Genomic DNA, 16,760 nt, shown 5'->3' on the forward strand with positions numbered 1-16,760 from the left:
CGTTGGGCGTAGAAGCAGGTACGCTTAGTGTACAAGCCCTAAAGAAAGTACATTGCATGTACGTGCTCAGCCAGTTGGGCTTCAGATGTTTTGGGCTTCGGTTTGGGCCATATTTGGGCTTAGATGCTTAGTGCCTTGTTGGGCCATCAAGTTTTTGGACTAATGCATGTTTTAGGTTCTCTTGGGAAAGGCTCATGAAAGGGACTTGGGCCCAATTTGGAAAATTGGGCCTTGATTGGGCGTTGGATGATTATTTTGGTAATTGGGCCTTTTTTATTGTAGGTTTGGGCCTTAGTCTTAGACCAAACTAGGCAAGGGGTAAAATGGTCTTTTTACCCTAATTTTGGAGTGATGGTTATGTATTGGAATCCTATTATTAATTGGATGTTATTGGTATTGATAACGTGGTGATTTGTCGGTCCAACAACCAGAGATTTATCAGTGTGATTCAGCAATTCGAGGTGAGTTTCCTCACTGTGTTTAGCAAGTCGAAGGCACTAATGCCTGCGCATGATTTTGTTATGATAGGATGCTAGATGTCTGCGTGACTCTTGCATGGGTTATGTACTCGTATGCTTATCGGTCGAGGCCCGATGACCATTTTGTATGCTATGTATCTTTGTGATTATTGCATGTGTATGTATTTATATGTTATATGTTTATATGTATGTCTTACGGGGCCCGATCTATATACCGGACGGGGCTCGATGTCGGGCGGGGCCTATTATGTGTTTATTATGTATGGTATGTGGTATCTTAGGGAACTCAATAAGCTTTGTGCTTATGATTTTCAGTTTATGTTTCAGGTACTTCTATTTTCAAAGGGAAGAGATCGGGATGATTGCAGAGCACATACCACCTCATTCTGCATTTTCTTGATTTACTCTGATGTGATATGATGATTGATACATTTGTTTTATCTGGATTTTTATGATGATGTTCTTGGGATACTGGTTTTATTAATTCAAAAATGAAATTTTTGTGTCTTATTTTTTGGACGTTACAAGTATAACTAAACAAATTCATATTCATAAAAAATATCTTATACTACAAAGAGTATTTTCGAAGGAATAAAACATGTAAACTCACCAACATTATGTTGACGTTTTCAAAACCACATGTATTCTTAGGAAAATAAACAGTGGAAGTGGCAGTGAGAAGGGATAAGTCACCAAGGGATCGGTCGGAAGAATCATTTATTCTCTAGTTGTTTGAGTCTATATTAGGAAGTGTCGTGTGCTTATAATACAAACAACGATTTAACCTACTATCTAATGAATAAAAGTAATGTTTGTTTTATATCTTTTGCACATTGTTCAATATATTCAATAATTGTGTACCACATAAAAATGTCACACAACCCGGTGTTTCCGCCGCCAGCCGGGGGTGTGACACATTAGCATTAGTCATATCTTCTCAAATACATATCATAGTGTTTGTTCTCGAAATTTGTTTATAAACTAGTGATATAATACTAAAGCAGTAGAGTAGTGGAGTTTTGTTTCGGAAGACATGTCAAAGGTATATAATGTATGATTTCAAAGTTGCAATGTGCAATTGTGAAGCAATGTAACTGGCGTAACAATATTGGTGATGATAAATAGGACAGTGATTGGTTCTCCAGGACATGTCTTAATATACCAACATGTAATATTTAGGAATTTTTGTACACATTACCGAAAAATGAAAAATATGTACTTATAATGCCTCTCACTAAGGTTTGTTGTGACACGAAAGAACATTGGTTTTCTGAACCCTGAAACTTCACAAGTAAACATATAACTATCAATACATATATTTTCTTTTAAACATCGTATGAAAATAATCCTAATATATTTTGCTGCGAAGCTTTATCATGAAGTTATTAAAAGGTGGATGTAGAAGTGTGTCGTCAATCTACAAGATGGTATGAAGAACGGTGTTGTGATTAAATCACCCATTTGGAAGGTACATCCCATTAACAACTTCAACTATTAAGTACAAGATGGTATGAAGAACGTTGTTTCCAATCTACAAGACCAGACTTGTACGTGTGGGAAATGACAACGCTTTGGTATGACATGTGGTTTTCTAATATCGACAGTGTAATCATTAGGCTTTAGGCATAATCACCATGTCATTCACATTTTTCATGTATTTAATGTATTAATTAGCATATCGAATAACAATGATGCATCCTCGACTAGCTCCCTTTATATGGGAAATTCCCAATGAAGTGATTGTCGTAAAACACCATCTAATGGAGTAATGCACATTCACCCATTCAATTTATCTTTTTGTAATAGAATATTGTTACCACTATATCAAATGTATTTAAGTTTAATGTTTATAATGTTATCGTACTTCAAACATCATACCAATCTTTTTAAGAAAACAAAACAACATAAATAAATTATATAGAACAAAATTTTATATATAACAAATACAATAAAATATGTAACATAAACCCTAAACCACAACAACATACAATCCATTTTGAATATTTAACTATAAAACCAAAACCGTAGCAAAATACAATATCATTTGCAGGCATACATTGGTTCATACTATGAGCACTTGGTTGTAGTTATACTTGGTAACTTTTGGCCTCGAAGTGGCTAACAAGCGTTTCTTATATTGGTTGGAGCACTTGGTGTATTTATGACATTTGGGGAATAGAAAAAAACCACTCTTTTACATGACGATTTGTTTAGATTATTTCCCCGTAAATGACCACTTTTTATAATTCTTTTATCAATATTAACTGCTTGTGAAAATACAATAGAGTAGATATGATGTTAATGTAGAGTACAAGTAGAAGAGATGTATTTCATAGTCAATTAGTTAGTCGAGAATATGATGATGTATTCTAGAATGCAGTGAAATTGTCCGGAATACAGGGAAGACATATGAAACGGTCGTTTGAAATGTCCTATATTCGGTCACATACAACTAAAAGGAGGCTCATGTGATAAACCTAATTCAATATATCAAGCACACAAATAAAAATGATCAGATGCCAAATCCAAATATATGCAAAATAACATTGTCAAAACTCTAAAAACTTACCAATAACAAATTATATATGATATATGAGCATTATAAGATGCCATTTTAGAGAGGGTCCGATGAATTTAAACACTTTCGGGATATGGGTTAAGAGAAATTTACGTGGAGGTAATTGTACAAATGAAATAAAAGCCGACCTTCTATATTGTTTGGAATATAAAATGTTGTGTTCCAAACAAAATACTCATTTCGCTAAATAGAAAAATATATAAAATCCTAATTTTTTTTAATGTTGTCATTTGTCAATATTCCTTTTATAACCGTTTATTATCAATCTTTTAATCTTAATCATCGATTTCTTTATCAATTTTCCAAATTTTCAATCATGATTTTGTTATTATACACACGAAATAACAATTGATTTTGTGAAAAATATTTGCAAAATAATTTTTAATAAAATCCAATTCTCGTGAAGTTATTTGTTCATTTCGAAAAAAAAAAACTGTGAAATAATTAACATTTTTATAATAAATTCGTAAACAATTTTGCAAGATATAAAAAAATAACATAATAGTAAACTTCTTAAGGTTTTTCTAGAGAAAAGCCAAAATTTTCAAAAATACTAAAATAGTCATATTTATGTAGGAGGCCACCTGCGAAAATGTAGACTTTCATAGGTGCCTGCAGAATTTTTGTTTTTCTTTTTTTGGCAACTTCAAATATTCATACGAAATCTTTGTGCTCTATTTTTTTTCATTCTGTTCTTTGTAAAAAAAAGCTAAAAATTACACTCCAAATTTGGGTCTCGATAAGTCATACTTGTACTCAGTGGGAAAATAAGAAAAGGAAAACATAACTTTGATCATTCAAATTCTGCATACAATTTCGTTTGAGTTGATTTTTTTGTGTGTCTTTTATAATAATGGTTATCCATCAACATATTACACTTCAAATTTGAATGTTTTTTAGCTCCAAAATAGTTTATAGGATGAAAATTATGAAAAAAAAAACATAATAACTTTTGCATATGATTTTCATAACAATCAACACATGGCCATATGAGCTTTTTCAATCACAAGGATGAAATGCAAAAATTTTAAACAAAAGTCACATGATTTACTTGCATATATTCAAAAAGTTGTATTTATTACTACCTCATCTCCACTTATCCATACCCTCTAATCATTGTTTTTACTAATTAATTTAATGATTACATATTTTTAATAATCATTAATAGTTTTAATAATTAATTTATGATTAATAGTTTTTTTAATAATTAATTTATCATTTATTCCAACCCTAATTTATAAAAGATGTGTAAATATTTGTATTCGTTTTTAAAAAATAAAAATAAAACACGACACAACATTAATCTATTAAAAAGCTATTATTAAAATTGATATTTTATTAAAAAAAAGACTACATAAACTATATTAAATAATGTTTTGATAACAAATTTGATTTTTTTTTAGTTAAAATAAATAAATATATATAGAAACGATAAAAGATATAACTATAAAGTTATAAAATATTATATTTTTAAAATAAATGGGTTGTTACTGTAAAGTTTTAGAGTATAAATTGATTACTTTTCTTTTAACCTTAAAAAAAACGATATAGCCGCCAAAAGAAAGAGCTGGGTGATTTCCGGCGAGTTTCACGTGTTTCCGGCGAGGTTTAACTGTGGCCTTCACGCTTTTCTTTCTTTCTCATTCTATCTCCGACGGTGATGGCTGCAGGTGAGCTTCACGTGTTTTCCGGCGACCCTTCAGTCAAGCTTCACGTGTTTCCGGCGACGTTTCAGCCGCCTATCCAACGCTCCGATGACTATTTCTTTCTTACTCTTTTCTGATTACGATGTTTTTTTCCGACTGTCCAACTCTTATACGACGAATTAGATCGATCGGCGTTGCCAAACAGTTGGTTTCAAGTTAGTCCGACGAAGGTAGGTGGCCGTCAACGGTCGTAGTGGCTTTCACGGCGTTTTCCGACGTCTCTCTCTCTCTCTCTATCTCTCTCTCGTTCAATATCTCTTCTAGTATCTCTTATTCTTCTGATTATTCTGGTGGCCACCGCCGGCAGGTTGCCGTCGACGGTCGTAGTACTGACGACGGTGGTCAATTGTTGTGGTTGGTGGCCGGATATGAGGCTTTTTAGGGGATTAAGCAACGTATTAAATTAATTGATTGTTTTGATTATTTGGTAAAAACTTACTTTATTAAAAAGTAATTTGGTAGTTAACTGAAGCACTACATTGTGAGTAATTTTCAATGTAATACATACTTCGAAGCATTAAAAGAATATGTTTTTTGTTTATTGGTTAAAATTCTGAAAAGGCTGATATAAAATTATGAATCTTAGGAGAGTTGGATATTTTTGATGGGTTTTGAGCATTCTAACACTTCCTAAGTGTACATGCAACCCTAATAACCTTGAATCTATGTTTTCTCTATATACATGCAATTTTTTTTCAAGGTTATTTCCTAACTAGCATGGCATGGAGAATATATAAAACATAAAACTAGTAGAAATACATACCTTGTTGTTGCTTGGATTCCTTCAAGACTTTGTGAGCCTAGCACCCCAAATGTTGTGCCTAAAATGCTTCACACAACACTACAAACTTGGAATAACTTGAGAGAATGTCACTTAGCCTCAAAAATCGGTTGTGCCCTCTTATGAATACCCTAGTGCCGATTTTGCATGCTATAGAGTTTCTTTTATAGTGTGTCTTAATTAGGAGTTACAAATGTAAACCCTAATTGTCATGATTCTTCATTTCTCATGACCCATGGGTTTGTAACTCCCATGGACTATCCATGGAGCTCCATATGGTTATAACCAAACCCATAAACCATGGATCATTAATCCACCATAAAAGAATTGATGATTGTCATAATCAACCCTATATATTTAATTAGTGTCACTTTGATCACCAAATTAATACTTGATCAGTACTAATTAAATAATACTATTATTAATATATTAGAACTTATAATATATTAATAATCACAAGTGTACTTTCTCTCATTTTGTCTATCCAAGTATTGCAATGCCATGCAACCCAAATGGACTATGTCGGATCGGGTCAAGTACATACCAAATAAAGTTATGGACTTAGACACTATATCCAACAGTCTCCCACTTGGATAAGTCTAATAACTATATTTGCAAATATGACTTCAAAATCCGACTAGCAATCGTAGCTCTTTCAAAGTCTCTCGGAACTGAGATGATGATGATACGCCATTTAAGATAAGTGATCATATAATCCTCTGTTCTCATGATATCAGCCGGACAAACACATGGAACATGGTCTTACTTATTGTCCAACATTTGTTTCTCGATCTCTGATTTGTTTCGACATAGAACTAAATTGAACACATCAATTAGGTTCTGACCGGGCCCGGTACATAGGTCAAAACCAAATCATCGAGGGGCCCAGATGTCGCTTCTATTTCTAGAAGGAATAGATAAACTTCGGTTGATATGCTTGTACTAACTACTTGTTGAATTATTCACAAAGGCATGTTTTATAACATCGAGTTACCAATGTGTTTTCGTACAATCGATGAATAACCAACTCATAGTCAACAACTCATATCTCTAGGTTTGAAGATTTATATGATATTACCGTCTCACGATCACTCGAGATAAATTCCATGAAGTGATGCAAGTGAGCGTGGGTTGAATCCAATACTCAGCCCTTATGAGTACTCATGAATGTTGTAGCAACCATTGCATTGTCTAAAGCACTTTAGACAAATCATACAAGCCAAATTCATGACTGTCTTGATTCATATCTACTTCCAACATATGACTGATTGTGGATGGTTTGAATAATATGATACATACCATAACATAATTATTCTGGAAGTCAAAACATGCAAAGTGAAACACAAGAATAATACTAATCTTATATGGCCCTAACACTTTGAGTGTAAATAAAAACACCTTTTATTTAAGCACCATATTGATTAGTCATTATTTATGTTTCGATTAATCAACTTTATGCTTGAATTAAAACATTAGTTGTCCCATGCTCCAAGCATGTACACTATGTTTTTCCAAACAACAATTATGCCATACTCCAAGTCTGCGTACTATGTTTACATATGCTCCTCTCTTTGTGAAATATATCAATTGACAATATTCCAATAATGCTCATTTCACAATTCCAATCCTTGTTGTAAATGCAAGAATACCAAACTCTTGCCATTTACTGTAATGTGTTAGATTCTAAACTTATATGCAATGATCCCCTTGTAATGACTATGCACAGAAGTCACAAAGACATGGAAACAGACATACAAAGTATTCCAATGGAAAATAATTCCATGGAAAGTCTCAAATTCAAAGTACATTCCTTTGAACATCCTTCTTAGCATTAAGTTCTTTAATCTTACACAGATTCAAAGAATAACTTCCACTTATGGAGACAATTCCATATTACCATTTTGACCATGACTTATGAACAAGAGTTGTCTCTTTTTCAAAATATGTTAATATGGTCCTTACTCTATACTTCTAATTGTCCATGAGCAACCAGTCTTTGGTAAACCTCAGATTGTCTTCGACAACTTTGCTTAATCATTTTAGTCATTTCCAGTTCTATTCCTTTTTCCATCTTAATGCCCTAGGCATTTGGAAAATTTAGAATGGATGAGTATTATAGCACATGTAATCAAACCTATACCCAAAGCATATAGGACATGATTTATGCTATAAAAAATTTTATTTTCCATGTTTTCATAATTCGAACTAGGAAGAGGGATGTCGTAATCATAATCGAATTTTGAGAACGCAACATATATAGAATTTCCTTATTTTGAACCATTCCAGCATAACATTCATATATATTATTGACTAAAGAAGATTAAATTTTCAATCTAAGCTTGTAGAATTGGAGTGAAGTATAAAATCCTCTCCCTTAATTATAGCAAAACAACTTTTTCAAGGCGAATTGAAACTTTTGTTTTCTATAATTAATATTGCTGACTTGCAACACTTAACATAATAATCATGCTCCCACTAGCATAATGATTATTATCTTACTAGCATAACACTTATGCTCCCACTAGCTTTGACATGTATCCAGAGATCAGCTGGACTTTTAGAAACCAAAACTTTATTAACTTTTCTACCAAAGTTTAGATTTCTGATACGCAATTTCTTTGATAAGACTTTATCAAAACCATATACCTTTCCTTAGATATCTCACTTGTGTGTCTAAACAATTATGAAGCGGGATGTCGTAATCATAATGTTTAGACCTTTTGGCATTCTAACAATTTCTATCTACTCAAAATCTACTTAGTGAAAGAGTTTCCTTACCATCATTTTCATGAATCGAAGAGAAACCTTATGACACTTAGATTTTAATGGTGTATGTGTTCCTATCCATGTGAATTTGTCATAAACATAATCACAAGACAAGGTTAGTGACAAATCCAAACTCATATGGACTGAACTTGTTAAATCTTAATTTCTTGCCACCTGGTAGCACAATGCCCACCATTGCTTCCGGGTTGTTATGCAAACGATTGAGAACTCATAAAACCCACAAGCATAATCAACTTTTGACTGGAATAGACACATAAATAAGAATATGTCAACATGATAGGTTACAAACCTCAAGTCGTGGGCTAGTGATTAACAAAACTCTTGATTAGTTCTTGAAACTATCTCAGAATCTTTTAGACTCCCACTGTCCTGTTGACATATAAGACTTTTCTCTGTCAAGAACCATTCCTTGACAATACAAATATTCAAGAGCTAGTGCGGATTCTTATCAAGTTAAACACTTCTCACTATTGGTCTTAGCTGGTTTTTGTTTTATCCAAAACATCACAACTTACCAATCTCAAATGTACAAGAATAGGAAACATCTTACTCTACATTTGACAAGTGTTATGAACTTTCTAAAGACTATGTCACTCAAGTTACAATCTTGGAGTATAACTCCAGGATTTGTTTTTGGAACGAAGTATGAATTATCTTTTGATTTAACCATTTCAACAATTCATGATTCCTCTCCTCATGCAACAAACACACTAAGGTGTCCTTAGAGGATCAATTGAGATATGGTTCCATAATCACTAAGATAATCATAAAACAAAATACACAAGTACTCTCCCATCTCTTTAGATTGGAGAAACTTTTATCTTTCCGCCTTATTTGATTCTGCTTATTCATTATGCCATACATTGAAACTTTTCCAATGTTTCAGAATTACACTTAAACTCGTAAGCATAACCATATTTACTAAACTTTAGTAAATCATAACGAATAATCTTATCTACCTTTGTGGTGGACCTGACTAGTGCACAACTTAATGTACCCGATCCTTTAGTCCTTCGCTTGAATCACATGCGAATATGAACAAGGAATTAGTCTTAATTTACCAAAGATGAAAATTCTCATTCATCACACAATACAACTTGCATGATTCCAAGTTTCTATCCAACTGAAACTTGGGTGATGAGAATCTTTCCTTATTTGGTAAATTATGACACTACCACTAATGAAAGAATCAAATCCATTTACCTATATTGCTTATCAATGGAAATATATAAGCAACAACCTTTTTCACAAATGCCATTGTAAGGATACTTAAAATAAATAAAATCAAAACCATTTTCTTTTATTTTAAAACTTTGCGGAAAACTTATCCTTACAATCCATATGGAAAACTTGTTCTTATCTATTCCTAAGCAATATATCATAAATCTTAAGTAACAACTCAAAATTCTGATCACCGAACCATGCGATCGAAATCCATCTTCACGATCAGAATCAGCATATACTTCCTTTAAGTTTCTTCACTCTTCTTTGATTCTTAAAACATCAATATGTGACCCAGTCACATCATGCAATAAGAATCTCAGAATAGAAACTTAATAAAGTTAGATAATGGACTTTACCTAAAGCAGAGTCAAACATTTGACTTTACTATCCTTATGGACTTTTAGGTAAATTTGGCAGCTTCGCAACCAATGCCCTTCCTTTGGCAACAGAAACATATGGACTCTTTGGAAACAGACTTAGCCTTTCTCTTTATCATTTGGTCAACAGAATTGACTATGGCCAATCCCTTTCAATTGGGAAGAGAAAGTTTTTCTGGACTTCCAATGTTACCATTGTCAATGTCCATGGAAGTTCGGGAAGTTGATCTTCCAATTAAACTTAACTTCAAGTGGGAGTGATGGACGAGTGAAGATCGCCAGCTCTTTCTTCCCCGTGAATTGACTTCAACTGAAATTGGGCGGACCATTTTGCTTTACCAATGCTCCAAATCATTGTTAATTCAGCATCATCAAGCAAATAGGTAAGATCATTAAAGGTCATGTCGTGATCTGTCATCAGAGAGTGACTAAAGAACCAAGTCAACATCCAGCTACCTCGAGACTTCGACACCCGACTCCCCCAGCTTGTCAATATGGGACTTAATCTCCAAGACCTAAGCACATATAGACTTTGTTTGCCAATAGGGATTGAGTGACTTAGAACTTATCAAATCTTGAAACTTGTGGGATAGGGATATTTATTGGAGGAGGTGGAGGAAGTGAAGTATGATTTCCAGTCCCACTAATGCACAACAAAGGGATTGATCTTTCACCCTGGTTGCCATTTGGGATATCATCTTCATTAGGAAGCTTGTTCCTAAAGATCTGGGAAGACCATAGCTGTCTAAACTAGACATCTATAATGGGAGAAATTCAAGTTAGTTGATTTAAAGCCCTTAATATAACACCCAATATGAACTATTAAGGCTAGGATCCAACAAGCTATTTATAACTGGAAGAGGGATGCCGTAATCCAAATTATAAAATAGTTGAAGGTAGGTAAATGACGATTTACCAATTTCCACCATAAGAACGAAATATTTTATTATTAGGTTTTATTGGTTTTTGAAACTCCTAGATCTTTTGAGATACATTGAACTTTTCAATGGCATGTTTGAATCTCGATTGTGCCCTCTCAAGTTTGTGACTGGGATGCCAAGGATCACAAACAAGGTGTGAATAACCATAAAACTTGACTTGGTACCCTTAACTTTATCACCTAATCGATGTGCTGGTTAGCCACACAACTCCACCGATCTATAATAAGATCAAGTTACCCCTTGCCACACTTACTAGTTCTTGTTAGTGCGTCGGTTAAACACACACGCTCCACTAACGACTTGGTAACGTACAAAGTGTAATTTTATGGGTTAGCACCAAATTCACATTTTCCTAAAGTAACTAAGATTGGGAATTATTAAGGTATAGTTACTTTATAATTTCATTATACTTTTAATGAGGATTAACGTCCTATCCTACCTTTTTCGGCTAACGACCCTGTAGCACCAGGTTCTTGGTACGTATTCTTTTATTTAATTCTTTGTGAATTTTGCATCTTGGCCTTGGAATCGGCGAGTAGAAGCGGGAAGGCGCACGGGGTTTAAGTTGTGGACTCGTCGGTCGGGTCCCAGACTCGGCGAGTAAGCTACTGTTCGGACAAAAACCCTAATCCAGGAGTGTGCACCCTATTTAAACACTCTAACTCGGCCTCCCTTGCCTCTAACACTTCCAGAAGAGTTGTAGAGCGAAACCCTAGCCCCCATATTGTTCTTGTGAGTGATTTTGGCTTTGTGAAAGAAGTTTGGAGCTTAGAAGAAGAAGGTGAAGGTTGAAGGGTGCAAGGAGGGGAAGTAGATCCGAAATCTACTATGTGGAAGGCTTCCATGCAGGTAGAAAAGTTCCTACCTTGATCTCTATTTCATTAGATCCCCTTTTTGTCCCTAGTTTGTAGTTTTTAAGCCCTAAAACCTCAAACTCTATGTGTTTATGCTCTATGATCCGAAAGGACTTCAGATTTAGACCTTATGGACGTATTAGAAGTATAAAGCCTCTGTGGTTGAAGTGATTGAGGTCCCTATTGAGTATATGACCTTATAAAGAGCTTGGATTTGCCTTTTGGAGCTTATAGGGCCATGGATGCACGTAAAGTTTGCAACTTTACGTGATAAGCATGCCCTAGGAACATAGATCTATGGTTTTGAAGCGTTGCATGTCTCAGATTTGGCCTATATGGGAAATGGGTCGAAGGGACTCGATGAGTCCCAAAGTGGAACTCGGCGAGTCCTATGAAGATTGCCTCGAACTTGACGAGTTGTTCTTCAAACTCGGCGAGTCATATTAACAGTTACTGAGTTGAGAGGGGTTTAAGTGTAGAAGGTCCAACCCTTCGTCACTGCTCGCGGAATTAGCAACTTAACGTGTAGCAATAGTCCCAGAAACCCAAATCCTCATAAAGAATGCACTGTTGAGGATTTGGAAGCGAGTAGGAGATCTGCTCGTGGGACTCGGTGAGTTGTTCTTCAAACTCGGCGAGTCGGATGAGTTTCCTTGTGGCTTTCGAATGGGAGAAGAACTCGTCGAGTTGTCGGCCCAACTCGACGAGTAGAGTCGCGGATGGGGACGAGTAGAGAGCGAGGGACTCGACGAGTTGATGGCCCAACTCGGTGAGTCGGGTCAACTGGAAGTTGACTTTGACTTTGACTTGACTTGTTTGAGGGTAAAATGGTCATTTTACCCTAAGTATAGAGATCCGTTTTCTAACTGAGTGTTTGTGGGGTTTGTAGCCGGAGGATTTCTGGAGCAGCAGCGGACGGAGGTTTCCCGCACTGATTATCAGCAGCTACTTGTATGAGGTGAGTTACCTTCCAGTAGGGGTGGGTCTAAGGCCACAATGTCGGCCCACCATTGAGGAGTATTTAGAAGATAATTGTCTTTGTGATAATTTATCTTGGTCTGGTATGCGTTTGGTTATGAGTTATATTTGTATGATATGTTACATGATAGGGATAGTTTCCCTGAGAGTGGTCCTTAGGACCAAGGGGTAGGTCAGTACCCGGATATGCCTGACTGTGTGCTTATATCTTGCTATTGTATGCTAGTGGTAGGGGGTGGAATAGTCCCCAGTTACCGATTGAAAGATCGATGACGATTACCGGTTGAAAGATACCAATGGCGATTACCGGTTGAAAGATACCGATGGTATTGTATGGTATGTGGTATGATGGGGGAACTCACTAAGCTTTGTGCTTACGGTTTCAGTTTTTGGTTTCAGGTACCTCTTCATCTAAGGGGAAGGAGCCGGCGGCGTAGCATGGCATCACACACACATTTGATTTTCCGCACGGTGTTTTCTGGGATTGTACTCTGATATGTTATTTGCTTATGTTGTGGGTTTGAAACATGATACTTGATTTTATGAGATGACGTGTTGATTCAATATTTTCTAGTGAATGTGTTATGAACAACTTAATTAAAAAATGAAATTTTTGGACTTGAATTTTGGGACGTTACAAGTTGGTATCAGAGCCCTGGTTTGAGGGATTCAGACATGCCCTCGGGGGTGTCTGGACTCAAACTAAGGGGCTAAAAGAGTTTTACAATAAAATGGTTTTCTAAAAATCTAAACGGAAGGATTTTAAGAAAGACAAGGTGTGTGATGCATGCGACCGGCCGCGCTCAAGGAAGTTTTCCCCAAGATACCCATACGTGTTATGTTATGCTATATGGCTTTGATTCAGAATTGTGTGCTAGAATAGGACTAAGGATCTAGGAAGATGCCTTGTGTGCCTGATATATGATTCTGATAATTGCATGCTAGTTAGGGCTAAGGATCTAGGAGGATGCCTTATATGCCTATTGTATGAGTTATATGCTAAGACTGTTTAGTCAGCAGTAGGATGGCCTGTATAGGTTATGCCTGATTTGGTTACTCGATGCACGAATTCTTCTTGCTTTGTGCTATGGGGGTTTTGGCTATTTCCAACTAACTAAGGAGCGGATATGTAACAGTACCTTCAAGTTAGTTAGGGGGAAATGGTAGGGGCTCCTGGTGCATCTGATGGCGTAGGGTAGGTCGGAGAGTGCCCTAGGGAAGCCTAGGATGAGGTTAGTGGAAAGGGTATCGGTAAAGGGACTTGGTGAAGTCGAAGCAATCCTTGAGGAAAGCACGGGTAGATGTGGAAGGTAGTATGGGCCCGTACTACTGAAAGCAGAGGACCCGTACTCGAACCAAGGAGGGCCTAGATGAAACCAAGGAGTTTTTGGATATGAGGCAGATTACGGAGACTGTGGCGGAGATCACCGCCAAGTTCCGGGAGAGGGCATTGTTGGTGCCCCAGTATGCGGGTGATGAGGATATGAGGAGGACCCGCTACCATGACATGCTACGAGCTGACATTCGGGAGCATGTTAGTTTTTCAGATTTCCCTACCTTGGATTCCATGATTGCCAGGGCTAAGGAAAGGGAGATTGATCTGGAGTACGTCCAGAAGAGGAAGGCAGTGGAGGGGCTGACGACCGGGGCTTCAGGGAAGAAGCCCAAGGGATCTGATGGTAGGCCGAAAGGCTAGGCAGGACGGGACCGCTGTGGGAAATACGGTCAGTCACACGAGGGAGCTTGTCGCACTAGGCCGGGTTCGGGCTGCTATAAGTGTGGCAAGGTGGGGCATTTTGGTAGGGATTGTACTGCCCCCGCCCCTACCGTACAGATGACAGACCTGATTTGCTTCCATTGCAATCAGAGGGGCCACAAAAGGACCAATTGCCCGAGATTGACAGCAGCGTCAGTAGCAGTGCCAGCAACGGCGCCGGTCTCAGCGACGGCGTGGGTTACAGATGTCCGGAAGGTCAATACAGAGGCTCCAGTGGTGCGGAGTCGAGCATTTCAGCTGACAGCCGAGGAGGCACGTGCTACACCTGATGTGGTGACGGGTATGATTCTTTCCCTCTGATCTTTTTTGTTGTGATTGTGTTATTGATATGTGCTCTGTTTAGGATCGTTCCATGTGAACGGCATCCCAGTTTTGGTGTTGTTTGACTCGGGCGCTACCCGATCATTTGTGTCTCTTGCGCTTAGCAAGATAATTTCCGAGTCTTTGGGCATGTTGGATTTCCCTCTAGAGGTAGAGATTGCAGACGACCGTTCGGCGCGGGCATCGATAGTATTTCGAGATTGTGTGCTGAGGTTATTCGAAAAGCGCTACTTGGTAGACGTGGTTCCCATTCCATTGCGTGGGAACAAGGTGATTATAGGCATGGATTGGCTCAGCCCTAATGGGGCAGTGATCGACTGCGCACAGCAGTTGGTGCGGGTCAAGACCCCAAGTGGGGGAGAGCTGGTGATTCAGGGCGAGAGGCCACAACGAGGACCATCTTTATGTTCAGCAGCAAGAGCTAGGTGTTACCTCCAGCAGGGTTGTGCAGGTTATGTCGTGTATGGATACCCGGGAGACGGGTAGGGCGACGGTGGACAATGTACCTGTGGTACGATAGTTTGCGGATGTATTCCCCGAGGAGTTTCCTGTGATACCTCTGGAACGACAGGTGGAATTCAGGATCGACCTAGTCCCTGGTGCGGCTCTGATAGCCAAGGCACCATATCGGTTGGCTCCTCCTGAGATGCAGGAGTTGTCTACACAGCTGCAGGAGCTGTTAGACAAGGGTTTCATTAGACCGAGCAGTTCACCCTGGGGAGCCCCGATTCTGTTTGTGAGGAAGAAGGACGGGTCGCATCGGATATGTATAGATTATCGGGAGCTGAACAAGGTAACGGTGAAGAACCGCTACCCACTCCTGAGGATTGATGACATCTTTGACCAGCTACATGGAGCATCTTAGTTCTCCAAGATTGACTTGTGTTCAGGGTATCATCAGATGAGGGTCAGAGAGGAGGATGTGCAGAAGACTGTGTTTCGGACGCGTTATGGCCACTATGAGTTTGTGGTGATGCCCTTCGGGCTCACCAATGCTCCTGTCGCATTCATGGACGTCATGAACCATGTATGTAGACCGATGTTAGCCCGGTCTGTGATAGTGTTTATCGACTATATCTTGGTTTACTCCAAGACGCGAGAGCAGCATGAGGAGCATCTGCGGGAGGTTCTAGAGACTTTGAGGAGGGAGAACTTGTATGCTAAGTTCTCCAAGTGTGAGTTCTGGTTGCGTGAGGTGCAGTTTCTTGGGCACCTTGTCAACCAGAACAGGATTTCGGTAGATCCGGCCAAAGTGGAGGCCGTGATGAGTTGGGAGGTTCCGAGGTCTCCATCTGAGATTCGGAGCTTTCTAGGATTGGTATGCTACTATCGGAGATTCATTCAGGACTTCTCCAAGATAGCAGTTCCGCTCACCCGACTGACTAAGAAGTCGGTGGTGTATCTCTGGGGGCCTGAGAAGCAGGTCGCATTCGAGGCATTGATACATAGATTGTGCGAGGCGCCAATTTTAGCCCTGCCAGAGGGCATGGATGATTTTTTTGTGTACTGCGATGCATCCATCGCAGGTTTGGGTGCGGTATTAATGCAGAGGGGGCATGTTATCGCCTATGCGTCGAGGCAGCTGAAGCCTCATGAGGCGAACTGCCCGACGCATGAGTTGGGGGCTGTTGTTTCTCCCTCAAGATTTGGTGTCATTACCTCTTTTGGGTTCGTTGTACGATTTACACGGACCACAAAAGTTTGAGGTATCTCATGGACCAGCCAAATCTGAATATGAGACAGCGTCGGTGGCTTGATGTGGTAAAGGATTATGATTGTGAGATCCTTTACCATCCAGGGAAGGCCAGTGTCATGGCCGATGCGCTTAGCCGCAAGGCAGCACCGATCAGGGATATTTGTACGAGGATGACAGTGGTGACTCCGCTTCTGGAGCGGATCCGGGAGGCTCGGCAGGAGGCTATGAAGGAGGAACATCGGAAGAGTGAGCGGATTGTGG

The sequence above is a fragment of the Lactuca serriola genome, chromosome 5, assembly GCF_051521515.1.
Source record: "Lactuca serriola cultivar US96UC23 chromosome 5, Lser_US96UC23_V15, whole genome shotgun sequence".
NCBI lineage: Eukaryota > Viridiplantae > Streptophyta > Magnoliopsida > Asterales > Asteraceae > Lactuca > Lactuca serriola.